This window comes from Brassica napus, chromosome C1 (assembly GCF_020379485.1).
Source record: "Brassica napus cultivar Da-Ae chromosome C1, Da-Ae, whole genome shotgun sequence".
NCBI classification, from domain to species: Eukaryota; Viridiplantae; Streptophyta; class Magnoliopsida; order Brassicales; family Brassicaceae; genus Brassica; species Brassica napus.
Window position 1 is genome coordinate 35,072,749 of NC_063444.1, and position 14,908 is coordinate 35,087,656.

Below are 14,908 nucleotides of genomic sequence, written 5' to 3' on the forward strand. Positions count from 1 at the left end.
CCTTTATATATCTAATATAAAAAAAGATCACCCAGATAATAACTAGCACAAACTAACACGAATCTAGAAGTAGTATTTGCTATTTGAATAGTGCTTATGCATCAATGAGGTTTTTTGGTTTTATTTAAAACCCTTCTCGAGTTTGCAGTTTTTTTCTCAAGACAATTCTCAGCAATATTTCCTATAGTTAGATTAATAATAGATCATCCAAATACTAAATATATTCTAAACTAAGACGTGTACAAATAATATATAGAGCATATTGCTATCATCTCTTTAGAAGATGTGTTATGTATAAACTATCTATTTCCAAGCAGTGGACCTCTCAAGAATTAACATATATATCATCCCTGATCAACAGACGTACATTAATTTACGATTTGATCATGGGTCTTTCTCTCTATATAGACAGATTTCAAGCCAAATTAGACATAGATGTGCTACTATGAAACTGAATGAGCGTATCTAAATGTCCATACATTAGTACTTTCAACAATTAGTCCAGTTTGGTAATGGTGGAAACAGAGTTGCAACATTAATCTAATCAACTCTACATATACATGCTGTCCAAACCCATTTCCGACATTCTCAACATCAATTTCATGTGCTAAGTGTTTAAAATATATAAAATTAGCTTACAACTTATACTATATTCAAGTATTACAAATAAAGACACCAATTTCATGTGCTAAGTGTTTCCATATTCTGATTTTAGCAAGTCATCTTTGTCACATATTATTGCACTTTTAATAAGCATAATAGCCCATTCCAATTGCATAAAAACATAAAACACAAAATAAATAAATAAACCTAAAATATGACATAAATACCGGAAAAACAATAACAATTGTTAAAAACAGATATAATACTTAAATTTTCATGCACACCATTCTCCCTATATTAAATACCCTCCCTATTTTTTTTCTCTGAAATTGCATTAGAAAATGATAGTTATCAACCAAAACAAAACGTTCACACCAAACCCAAAACACAGAGCCTCAAGCTCTGAGAAAAAAACGAGAGAACCAGAAAAACTATTAAAAACAAAATCTCATACACATTTAATCGATCCCACTTGGTTTAACTTCTAATGCTCAAGTTTAAAATGTATTGAAGATTTATGAGTATTATAACAATATACAATTTTGCAACAATACTGAGAATACCCTCATATTATTTTAGGATGTTTATTTGGGATGTGGCATTGACAAAACTAATCATTCCACGTACTTGTACTCCCAACCAGCTGAACAGAAAAGCAAATTTACAAAAATTATATTTTTTATACAATCGGAACACCAAATCTTAGCGTAGCACAGACTCGCCCTAGTTAGATATAAACCGTTGCAACGTTTGGTAATACACCATTGTAACATTGATGATTAAAGCCATTGGTGATTTATCATTGTAACTTTTGGCTAACCGTTGCAACTGTTGATATTAACAATTGTAACTCTTGGTGTTAATAGTTATAACTCTTGGTTAATCATTGTAATAGTACTCTATATAAAGAGTTGGGGGCCTTGGCAAATCATAACTCTAATGACAACAAGAAATAAGAAACTAATTGTTAGAAAAAGAGAATGATTCATTGTTCAAAGTTCTTCAAATATCTTTTGAAGAAACACATAAACACTAAAAACTTTGTTTGTTATTCTTGTATATTAGCGTAGAATAAGAATGAGACTTTAATTTTCTTACCGTACAAATGGATGCGTGTAACCTAATGCTTGAAGTAGAATCAAAATATTTTTTTAAGGAAGTAATCCCGGTATGATTCAATCATTATCAATTTATGAATCACACCCATTTGGATTACCACTTATATATAATTAGTATTTTTAAATTGCATTAAAAATTAGTGTCGTTTTCCCCACGAACCACAGGTGTCCACATCCTAGTCAATATAAACCCATTAGAAGAAATCAAATACCTATAAATAGCTAAGATCACTTTCACTGAGGGTATATATATCTCAAAGTATAAAAGTACATTTATTAAATGTGTATATATCATATATGTGTATGTAAATGCCGAGTTCTAAATTTTACCAAACATGTAGTCCAAGTAAACTAGATACCTTCGTTGTATTTGCTTCGGTGCCTGTGTTGCGCATGTCCTAACAAGGCGAAGAGGTTGGATATCTATTGACAAAATGATTATTATATTCAAGTGAATGGACAGGAAATCAGGTTTTAAATTGATAAAATTATAACCAAGAAAAATCTTTGGTCCAATAAACCTCGTCACTACTAAAATAAAATCCATCTTCTCTAACGGACCAAGAACATTGCTTTGTAATTCCACATCTATTGCTGTCTCTAGAAACCTTAAACGCCTCGAACCTCTTCCTCTTCAGCTCCCACTTTATTGTACACGTGTACTCTGCCCTCCACGACCACAGCTCGATCCTGGCCGTCCATCGGAAGTCATCTCCCTCTTGAAGCGCGCGACCACCGAGATCACCTTGTGGCGAGGTGCACCAGATCACTAGAGGTAGAGAGGAGTTGTCTCTGAAGCTGTTGATAACACGCACGTCGAATTCCTCACCCAGTGACAAAGTATGTGGCTGAAGCATAGACGTCAAGGTGATGATTGATGAGATGATGATAAGTGAAAGAAGGATCTTTTTCATAGTTCTCATTTTTATATTTTCTTCTAAATGATGCAAAGGTTTAATTTTTGTGTGTGTTTCTTCTTTCTTCTTAGGGAGAGCTATTTAGAAGAGGATTGTGTTTGATCAAAAAAAAAAAAAAAAAAGAAGAGGATTGTGTATCTAATTAGAAGAGATTTAAGGGATTGTGTATCACACATAGATATACTTCTATTCTGAATCTCATGGTAATTTACCTTTTTTATTAAAAAATGTATCTCACAGTAATTAAGTAGATTTTTATGTGCACTGAATTAATAAGATTTCACAGGTTAAATAGAAATAAATTATAATGTCAATTTTTTGGTTAAAAAAAATGGAAACAGTACTATAATTTTTAAAATAGGGCAGAAACATATATGAAAATATTAATTTAATATAGAAAAGAAGGCATGATAATTAGAGGAAACTCATTTCAAAGATCAACTGGAAATCACTATATAGATATATCTATATAGGAATATTTCATGATAAACTGAGGAATGCATGCTGTCATGTTGATATTTGTTTTGTACACAAATTATATTATAAACGTTCATGCTGATATAAGATCAGTGATTTTGGGACCAATTCTTAAACTAACTTAAAAAAACAGACATATTTAAGACTAGCTGATAAGAGATATAATTAAAATAAATAAGTATTCACTAAAATATAATATAAATTAAAAATTTATTTTTCTACAAAATGTAAACTCTAATTGAAGTTTTTTTTTAAAAAGTGAAAGAGTAAAACAAATTCAAAAGAAACAATACTACAAAAAATACATTTCTCTTTTTATTTTTCCAAAGTGAAAAAGTTAAAATATAAAAATAATAATGTGTAAATTTTTTAATGAAAAATTATATTTAAAATTATTATTTATGTGCATGGTGCATAAATATTATATTATTAGAACTTATATTATATATATATGTATGTGTGTGTGTGTATGTGTAAATATATACATATTTAAAACGAAATTATAAACATAATTAAGTAATTTAATAAACTAATAAACTAACTTTTTGACTGAATAAACTAATGTTTTTATAATTACTTAAAGCAAATCTAAGTTATTATATATACACAAAAATAGATCCTTGTATTTAACATACTTTAAAAATATTTGGTAAAAATTAACATGGTAGTTTAAGTATTGAAGTCAGATTAACTCAAATTTAGATTAATATTTACTAATCTTAACTTAATTTGTAAAGTTGAAGTTATAAAACTTAGATGAATATAGTTTTAGTTTTACAGAAAAAATTATAAGAAGTTGTACAAAACTGTGTTAATAAATCATATAGTGGTTTTGGAGTTGAGCTGTTTTCATTCCCCAAAATGTTCTGAACTCTATTAGGAATCTGATTTCTTCAATCCTCTGTAATAGATGTCTTGATAAGCCGTGTGGAGCAAAAATGGCTTGGGATTCTTCTATATATTATCCTAAGCCGAAAGTGGTTTGGAGTAAGGAAATTTTTGTCTTGGAGTATGGTTTTGGTTTAAAGTTGAAATAGATGTTGTATTTTCGTGGCTGTCTTATTGATTACTTTGGTCCTTCGGGACCATCTGATTTGGGCGTTCCTTTGAGCGCTTTAGTTGCGGATACCATCTCGGGAGTCACTGGAATCTTCCTTCTCCTCGTTCTGAGAAACAGTTAACTTCCAAGCTTTTTTCTCTACAATGACGCTTTAGCCAGGCTGTGACTATCCTGTTTGGAGTGTCGGAGGGAAGACTAGACCCAGGCTCTGTTCTAAGTAGATTTGGTTATCCAAACCTGTGGTCTCATGGTCCAGTTTAATTTGGAACACTACAATCATTCCAAAATATAAGTTAACATCTTGGTTATTCGTTCTGAATCGTAATCCGATGCTGGATAGGATCAGAAACTGGGGATGGGATGGCGAGGACACTTGTCGGTTGTGTGGTGTTCTCCCTGAATCCAAGAATCATCTCTTCTTCTCTTGTACTTTCTCATCCATTATTTGGATTTCCTTAGAGAACATCCAACAATGGTTTCAGGAGGCAACTTAAAGATTTTAATAAAAAGAAAAGAAAATAAAATTAGGAAAGAGCTAATTAGCTCAATATATTTATAAGAGTGAGATACCATACAAATGGGGGAAAATGATAGTGATGGGGGGAAGAAAAATGGAGGGATTTAGGGTATGGATTGCAAATAGGGTATCTTTTGGGTGTAGGGAGTACAATTGCTTATTAGGAAATAGAGTGTGCAAGAGCAGCATTAGAAAAGAAAATAAAATTAGGAAATAGAGTGTGTAAGAGCAGTAAATCGCTGGCTCTTAATTAAACAGGTTTGTTAACCTAATTAGAATTAGAAAAAAATAAAAAATAGAAATAAACCCAAGACACACGTCTCTAGCACTTTATGATCTAATCCATAGAGACCAATGATTACACTTTATTTCTATATGATCAATATCAAGCTAAAACAATATGGGGGTTTTGAGATAAGGGTATCATAACAGAAAATAACAGACTAGTTTAAGGGTTTTCAGATGATTAAAAGAGCTAGGTTCAGGGTGATTCATCGGGATACTTAGGATCATGAGCTACACAACTATTCAGGAAGGCAATAAGAGTCAATCTAAAACTTGAACAACAAGAATAGATAAACCCACTGTCGTGGTGTCTACCAATTTATCAAGCAATCCTAATGCCTAAACTGTCGTTTGGATCAAAGAATGATGACAAGCATTAAGTTCAGATTCAATTGGTTCACGGTTTGCCTTAGCATCAGCTTTCGTTGGCTAAGGACAAATCGCTTATCTATGCTTTTTCTAGCAGTCTAAAACACTTTTGATGATTAGATTAAACCTATGATCAGATGATAAATGGCCAGTTTAACATAAGCAGTAAGGATAACAATAGATAGAGATATCAAAGGAATAACAATCTTATTTGTGTCTAGCTCATTGATCCATGATCCCTAACACCCTAAACCTAACAAGCGACTACTCAGCTATGAACAGAGAAATCACAGAGACAATATATGAAGAAAACATGCTGAATCAATATATAAATAAGATAGAGTTCAAGAATCTTCTCAAGGTGAGAGAGATGAAGCCTTCTCCCTTTCAAGGTAGCAAATCTTCAAGTACAAAAGTCTCTAATGGTTTCTTGTGTAAAAACTAGCATCCAATAATAATAGAAAATAAGAAAAGATATATATGCAGGTCTATGGCGGCCTAGGAGTAAAATGGGGAAGCCCTAGGTAAAATCCCAAAATATTTGGAAACTTCTTTAAAAATCTATGCCGCTGGAACATGCACTCGGGTTGCTCCGCTCGACTGTTCTGCGTGAAAATCACTAAATTGCACTGTTTCTCTCCTCTTTTCCTCCAACTGGTCTATCTCCCATAAATGCAACTCTAGACCTGTAATGACTCGAAAAGGACTAGGAAGACTCGATAAAAACTTGAAAACCAATTTAAAAGCATATATACAAGAGGTCTAAAACACCATATATCATCTCTTAATTAAGAGAAGGAAGAAACGTATCTTATGCGACAGGTGTCAAAATATTAGTGGATATAAGAGAGGTATCGAGTTTCTTTCGTTCTTTGTTCTTCGTCGTCGTCGTCCTCCATCTGCCCTGTCATATCTCGCTCTCTCTCCCTCAGATTTTCTTATCTTGTCGATTACTTTCCCTGAGGTAAGGTTCTTAGATTTTTTATCTTAGATCAATTGTGATTTAGAATCCTTCTGGTGAAATCGTATTGAATCGTAAAGGTTCTTAATTTAGCCTTTTTGATGAAAATCTTAAAGCTTTAATATTTACAGAAAGACTTTTTGATTAAAAGCTTAATTCTGTCTACCAGAATAAGGCAGATGATTTTTATTAATTAAGGAATTTGATTATGACTTTGTTTACAGGAAATTTTTCTTTAGTGTTTGCGATTTCCACGAGGGAGAGTGGGTCAAAGACGACTCGTATCCGCTTTACAAACCCGGTTCTTGTTATCTGATCGACGAGCAGTTTACTTGTATAACCAACGGAAGCCCCGACGTTGAGTTTCAGAAATTGAAGTGGAAGCCAAAGCAATGCACTTTACCAAGGTAAAAGGATAAAACTTTTAATTTTGACTTTAAAGTCTAGTACTTTGTCTTATATGGTTGGTGTTGCATGTATTTATATATAAAAGGTTGAATGGTGGCAAATTGATGGAGATGATTACAGGAAAAAGGCTTGCGTTTGTTGGAGATTCGCTGAAGGAATATGTGGGAATCTTTGGTTTGTATTCTTAAAGGATCAGTGAAAGTTAAGAGTCAAGTCTTTGAAGATCATGGACGACATCAGTTCCGTTGCGAGGCTGAGTACTCTTTCGTCTTCAAAGTAAGTTTCTTTCAGCAATCAACAATTTGTTTCATTACTTGTTGATAGGATTATACTTGTGTGTGGTTAATAGGATTATAATTGCACTGTGGAGTTCTTTGCTTCACCTTTCTTGGTTCAAGAATGGGAACTTACGGACAAGAAGGGGACTAAGAAGGACACTTTGCGGTTAGATGTGGTCAGGAAGTCTTCTGAGCAGTACAAAGGAGCTGATGTTCTTGTATTTAATACTGGACACTGGTGGACTCATGACAAAACTTCCAACGGGTAGACTTCGGTCAGCTACTTTGATCCTTGATTTGAGGGATCTGTCTCATTTGTTATGTTTGGATGCTTTCATTAGGGAGGATTACTATCAAGAAGGAAGCAATGTTTCCACTACTTTCCTCCTCATCTGCTTCTGGTGACGATTGTGATCGGCGGCGTCAACTCCGAGTACATAGAGTACAACACAGCACCGAGAATCGTCCCTGAGAAAATCCGTGTTCACTTGGTTCCTCACTCCCACGACGACGTTGGTTGGCTCAAGACCGTTGACCAGTACTACGTCGGTGCCAATAACTCCATTTGGGTACTCTTCTTCACTCCCTTATATATGGATGTAGAAGAAGAATTCGATTCTGTGAATTTAGGGTTTGGTTTTGTTGTCAATTTGATTGAACAGGGAGCTTGTGTTGAGAATGTAATCGAATCTGTCATTGCTTCGTTGCTGGACGATCAAAATATAAAGTTTATCTATGTTGAGATGGTGAGATTCTCAGATATACAGAGACTTTCTGTCTTCGTTTGCTGATGAAATTAACTATGGTTGACTGTTGTGTTAGGCGTTCTTTCAAAGATGGTGGAGGCAACAAAGCAATGCCAAGAAGGTTAAGGTGAAGAAGCTTGTGGACTCCGGTCAACTTGAGTTCATGTGCGTTTTATTTGATCTCACTTTTTTTGTTTTATTTTTAGTGTCCTGTATGATTCTTGATATGTGGTTATTGCAGAAATGGTGGAATGTGTATGCACGATGAGGCGACTCCACATTATATTGACATGATTGATCAGACAACACTAGGCCATCATTTTATCATATCGGACAAAAATCTCATACGGAAGAAATGGCCAAAAAATAATCTTTCACCACCAAAATTATTCTATGTGGACAAGTATGTGTAAATGACGTTTTTACCATTAATGATGGGTCAATATGAACTCTTTGATCAAATCATTTCTGTTTTAATGAGAGCCATTGAATCATGAGAAGAAAGAATGGATGAAATATTACAAGATTGCCATTAATGAAACTTAATCATGAGCTGTCAGATCTTCTTATCATGTTTTAATTTTGGCCATCGATTTCACTCATCTCTCCTTCACTCTCATTCTATTTCCTTATCTCAACCACGTGATCAACTCACAGCCACACAATTTTCGTTATTCATCCGTATTCGACTGGGTACAACCAGTATAACTCTTACAACTAAACATGTTAAAAAATTGGATAACTAGTATATAAATGTTATAATTTATGTATTATATGTAGTTACTATAATCAACACGACTAATAAATCATGGTTTACATATGAAATAAACAAGAAAATATCGTAATTGGTATCTGAAGACAAAATTTCATCTATTTTATTTGAGACTTTTTATATTTTTGTTAACTTATTATATTACACTATTAATTTTACATTATATATTTTTTACTTTTAAGGTTTGTTAACTATATTAGCTATATTATTATGATAAACAAATATCAAACATATTTTTACAATGTTATGATGTGAAAATATTGGTAAAACCCTAAAAATAGACATATAAACAATTGATATATATCTTTATTATATATTAGACGAGTATTACTAGTACAACTAGTACAACTTTGACATTTTAGAAATTAATAAAACCAATTTGGTATTCCATATGAGAAAACAATCAAATATCACAATTAGTATTACTCAAAAAGTTTCTCTTCATTTATTTGTAGTTTTGGAATTATTTTTTTGAAAATTATTGCACAATTCCATAAGTTTACATGATCTACCTTATACTTTTAAGGTTTGTTAACTTGTTTGTCCACATAATTTTTGGAAAACATACATGAAATATATTTTTACAAAATTGTTTATTTCATTGTTACCGGGCACAGACATGTAAACATAAATAAGTGCTACAACTGAAGTAACTTTATTTATTATGTGGTACAACTAATATTTTTCAATTTCACAGCTAATGTACAACTATGCACAAACGGGTATAACTGAAAAACTAGTACAACTATGTTATAGCCGGTATAACTAACAAACTGGTACAACTACTTGGTATTTTATTCAGTATTGTTTTAAATGTGCATCACATTTTAAATGTGTATCATGTTTTAAGCATTGTGGTTTTACACTAGTGTCGAGTATTGACTAAAATACCTGTAAATTTAAACTAAAAAAATTCATAAGAAAGAGGATCTTCGGGTTAATTTGGTGATTTATAGGGCTCACTACCGGGCTGAGATGGTGCATCCGTTGACGGTTTCGGGAAAAGACCACCTTGAGAGTCCGGTTGAGATGCTATTTCTCTTTCGCAATTCCAAGCTCGCTTGGTTGGATTTGACAAGGACACACCATTCTTCTTCTTTTTTTGTTCGTCGCCGGTGAGTCGTTCTTATTCGTAGTCAGCGCTCTCACCTTCTTCTTTCCGGTGAATTGCATTATAGAGCCATAGTTGAAGAATTTTCTGGCTCCGCATCTAGTTTTGTGGTCTCGAGAGAAAAATATGAAGATGATTTTTCCCGAAAAATAGTACAACTAGTATAACTAGTACAACTTGTAAACGTATCAATATCCAAATCAAATATTATTAAAAATATGCTATTCATATATTTGACACATGCAGCCGGAGGAGATTAGACCAATATCTCTTATTGGTTCTACATCATCTTCTTTTATAGCATTTTCATATGCTGAAAACAATAAATAAAAGAAATTATTATGCCATTTCATAATTTCTCAAAGCCGTGTCATCTTTTTTTTGGTGATAATGAACATGGTGATGACGCATAAGAAAATCACTTCTCAAATAACGTCTAGGTTATACTTAATATATTATACTAGTTACACTCGTTTTAGTTGTACTAGTTGGAGTTGTACTAGTTGTACTAGTAATACTCTGCGTTCTTCTTTATCTTGAAGCTCGTATGTAAAAGATGAAATTTGATTTTGGATAATATATAATTGACTAAATCTTTCTATGGGTTGATCGATTTGAGATAAGAAAGTGAAAATTAGTGGATGGTTGAAGAAGATTTTTGATTTTGTTTTATGGTGAAAGAACTAATAATGGAGAAGAAAAGGGGAAGAAGAAGAAACTTTAGGTTAAAGTTGGGTTGAATTTCGGGTCTGAAACCAGGTCGGATTCTGGGTAGGATAGTAATGGCATAGGTTAGTAAATATGTTTAAGTCCTTAGGCTTTTTAGTTATTTTAGTTAGATTTCTATTTAAATTTAAATGTAAAAAAAAAGAAAAAAAGGATGGGTCTAATTCAGATTTTTTGGAACCCAATGGTCCATACTAGCATTTGTTTCCTATCAAAAGTGAGTTTGGTCAGGTTCCTAGAGTCGGTTGGCAAATCGATCATTTTGGACATTATGCAGCACAAGCTTACTTACTTGTGTAGTCTAGTGACTTTTGTACTCTGGTTTGTAATCAAGTGTAGTCACGGGACTGTGGAGTATCAAGAAGCTTGTAACCTTGTGTATCAAAATGTGTAATCACGGGATTTATGTTGTCATTTGTTTACTAGTGGGTGTTCTCTATATAAAGTATCTACTGTCAAAACATGTTGAGCATAACAAGTTCACCTTCTCTCGTTCTCTCCAAACAAAAGAAGCAAACACATTTTGATCAAATGTTTGTCTCATGTTCTATCCATCTCACCAAACAAAACGACCAAACACATTCTGATATAAACAAGTTCATGTTCTCTCCTTCTCTTGATCACAAATTTTAATCACAAAACCATCAAAAACAATTTCTATATGGCTTCTTCTTCGCAAAACACTTTAGATGGATCAATTGATGATACATTTGATCAATATTTTGATCAACACTTTGATCAAACCTTTGAAAATTTTACCATTCTACAGATATCCCTACTAATCTTTGTTTTCATGTTTTTATTTAAAAATCTATGTTTAAAATGTTATCTTTTACTATGTTTTATTTAATAAAAAAAGTTTTAAGTTTAATAAAAAATTATTTAATAATTTTTTTAAAAAAACTTTAAATAAAAAACTTGCAATTGAGGACATAAATGTTCGGGTCTCTTAACGAAGTCTCTTAACACACTTTATTGATTAAAAGTATTAAAGAATAACTAAGAATCTCTAAAATGGGTATATGGGATAATGATAACTAAGAGCATCATTATCGGCAGATATGGTGAGAAGTTCCGAAAGAAAAAAATAAATTAATATTTTAAGTATCACAACTCTTGAAACATTAATAAAGTGACATCTGTTGTTTTAATGTTGCAACAGATTCTAAACTCTTCTACTTTAAGAACTTTTGCTCTTTTTCTTTAATTTATTTATAATTTTTTCTTTTTCTTTTTAAGTTAGAAACTTTTTCTAAAACCAGCGTTGGAGCTGCTTTAAAAGTCCTAACTTATAGGTTTTAAGAAACTATTAGTATACACAAAAGACACTTGTCAATTTATTAGGAAGGATAAATGATTTAATTAGTTTTAAAAAAAAAAAAAAAAAATAATTATAATATTATTTTTTTTTTTTTTTTAGAAACTTACATAGTTTTTTACCGATGGGGAGGTTGTCTTAGTCGCAAAAATGGGGTTCTCTAAGGATTCTTGTCACTAGAATGATATTTTGTTATGGATCCCTACGTTAAAGCTATGGATAATGTTGGTTCTGAGTTGGGCACTCGTTTGATGGATCTCTGGTCCTTTATTTAGCTTTCTTTACTCTGTCTACCGTGATTTATCATAAGCAATGTTCTAAAAATCGCTAGGCGGTAACTAGGCGCTTTATAGAGGACTAGCGACTAGGCGGATTATTCGGGGCCTAGGCGGATTATTCGGGGCCTAGGCGAGGCCTAGACGTTAGCAAATTGTTGATTTATTTTATATATTTTATACATTTATATAACATATTTTAATTTTTAAGTTTAATTATAAAATTATTGTGATGAATTATCAAAATTAGATATACAAAACAGAAGAAAGTAGACAAATTTGTAGATTTGTAATAATATTATTGTTTTATTTAACATATATAGACAATTTTAGATCGATTTTAACCGATTTAGAACAGTTTAAACCAATTTGAATCATATAAATCGGTATAAATCGGATTTTAAGAAAATCGTTTCGGATAGGACCGAGTTGCTGCATAGGCGCCGCCTAGACCGATTTTTAGAACCCAAAGCGTCCCCAATCTCTTCATTTAGTTTCTAAAAGTTTGCATGTTCGGATGTTTTCGTGACTTCTAAGAGCATCAGCAATGGTTGCTGACTGACGGTTAAATCTCTCAAAAAGTAATAAAATAACAATAATTAAATTTTCAATTATTTTTATTTCTGTTTAGATCACTACACCAATAATTAAAGGACATGAGCAAAAACGTTTATCACCTTTTGTTTATGGGTACCTTTATAACGAAACGATTCTGGTCAAATTTGTTTCACTTTCTTGCTTTATCCATTTTTTATATTTGTTTAATAGAAAGAAATTCTTTGAGGTATTGCCACTGCAGATGTTCTGAGTTCCTTGTTGTAAGTTTTTGTTTATTTAATATAAAAAACAGTTAAAAAATATTTTGATAATATAACATATTAGCTTATTTTAATTATAAAATGTTTAGGTAAACCTTACAAATGCGAAACAAATAAAAAATATATTAACCCAGATTAATTATTAAACATCAAAAATTTAATACACAATGGATTTGAACTTAAAATTATGATTTCGTGTTTTAGTAGAACTTATTAGATTCTTGAATAAATCACAATTTGAAAAAATCTTACTTTTCATATAACTAGACATCAAATGTATTTGATATCCAAATTAAATCTTTTTTTATTCATAGATTTTAGATAAAAATCTAAACCTTCATAAAAATAAAAAAATAAAATTAAAATTAAAATTCCATTCTGATATATTATTTTCATATATAATTTTTATAAAAAACAATTGCGCAAAGCATGAAAAAAAGTTTAGTTATAATTATTGTGAAACAATTTTCCGCATATATGAAATCCTCACAGTGAAGATTATCATGAATCGTAAGCTAACTGAGTTTGTATTGGTGACTATAGGGTTGATGAGTATTGGTTGTATTTGTTTGTAGTACTATATAATAACTGAACTAGACCTATAGATTTTTTTTTGAGAAAAGACCTATATATCTGATATGTTGATCAAATTAGGGGTGGCACATACCAAGTACTTGGTATTTTCGTTATATTTGGTATTCAACTTGGTTTGTACGAGAAGTAGAATTTTAGATTTATATTTGGTTTATTGAGAACGAGTGTACTTGTTGTTTCAAGTACTTGTTAAAAATTGACGGACTTGCAAGTTACTTGTCATATTTTATTACTTGCTAATTATCGTTAAGTTATTTGATAATTCATTATAATTCAAAAAAATATAACTTTATTATTTATAAAGAATATCTTATTATTTGTCTTATGTTTCAATCAATTTAGGAAATATATATATATACAAATAGGAAACTCCAATATGCTTATATAAATATATCACTTATGATTGATTCACTTACGGAAATAAAAATATAAATGAGTTATTTTATTGTGATTTAAGAAAATATTTTTTTTTCATGAATAAAAATGAGTAACAAACCAAACAACGTCAAGTAATTACTGTTATTTTAATACATGATACTTGTTTTATACTTGCAAGTAATTAAAATAGATTACTTGATACTCGATTTAGTCAAACCAAGCATCCGATTGTATGAGTCAAGTTCCAACCAAGTAGCGAGTACGAGACGGGTAACTAGTAGTTGTCTCCACCCCAATATCAAATACATATAATCTCATTTACAAATGGGTTTAATCATGTTGTATAGGTCTGATGTAGGGCGTGTTCAGTCCGGATTTCGGTCCGGTTTCGATTCGGGTTTTTCGGGTTTTTGGTATTTCAGTTTATAAAAATTAGCTATTATATTGGAACCATATCTAATTTGGTTTGGTTCGGTTTCTATACTAGCGGTTTTCAGTTTATTCAGATTTTACACCAAAAACCCATAACTATATTTATCTTTTATAAAAATAAATAAATTATATGATTAGAAATCAGATTTATTAAACATAAATATATATTCCTTATTCTAACTTTTAAATATAATATTTTCTGTTTTATTTAAAGAGTAAAATAAAATTAAAAATAGTAATACCATAATATTATTATATAACTATAATTTAGTAAAAATAATTACAAATAAATTGTTTTTAAAATATTTAATTTGATGAAAATTAGAAAACAATTTTTTTAACTTAAAAAAAAATAAGAAACTACTAAAATCAAAGGTTTAATTATAAATATCTTAGTGATAAAATAAATTATGTATGTATTATTAACTTTATTATAAAATTTATATATAAATATACTAATATATTTTAATTAATCGATTTCTTCGGTTTGATCGGTTTATATACCAAACCATATCTATATATTACGGTTTCTTAAAATAACATTCATTAGGTTTATTCGGTCCTACCAATTCCAAAGTTCGGTTCGTTTTTAATTGGTTCGATTTTATCGGATTGAACATCCCTAGTCTGTTGTTTCTGAATCCAACTATAGTTTAGACTTTGGAAAATAATATTATATAAATCAATAGATATGATTAGTTAATAATTTTTTGATTTGAAATTAAACTAGTCAGTATGACACAAC

The 14,908-nt window shown here is 30.9% G+C and overlaps 1 long non-coding RNA gene across 2 annotated transcripts; it reads left to right on the forward strand.

Moving 5' to 3' along the window:
• Positions 1–6,111: 6,111 nt before the first annotated feature.
• LOC106451501 lies at positions 6,112–8,201 on the forward strand. 2 transcript variants are annotated; one of them, XR_001289589.3, is made up of 8 exons: positions 6,112–6,310; positions 6,532–6,714; positions 6,801–6,991; positions 7,065–7,258; positions 7,335–7,562; positions 7,656–7,739; positions 7,816–7,904; positions 7,981–8,201. It is a non-coding gene; the product is annotated as an uncharacterized LOC106451501 (long non-coding RNA). The 2 variants fall into 2 exon arrangements; XR_001289591.3 differs by having other exon boundaries at positions 6,836–6,991.
• The last annotated feature ends 6,707 nt before the right edge of the window (positions 8,202–14,908 follow it).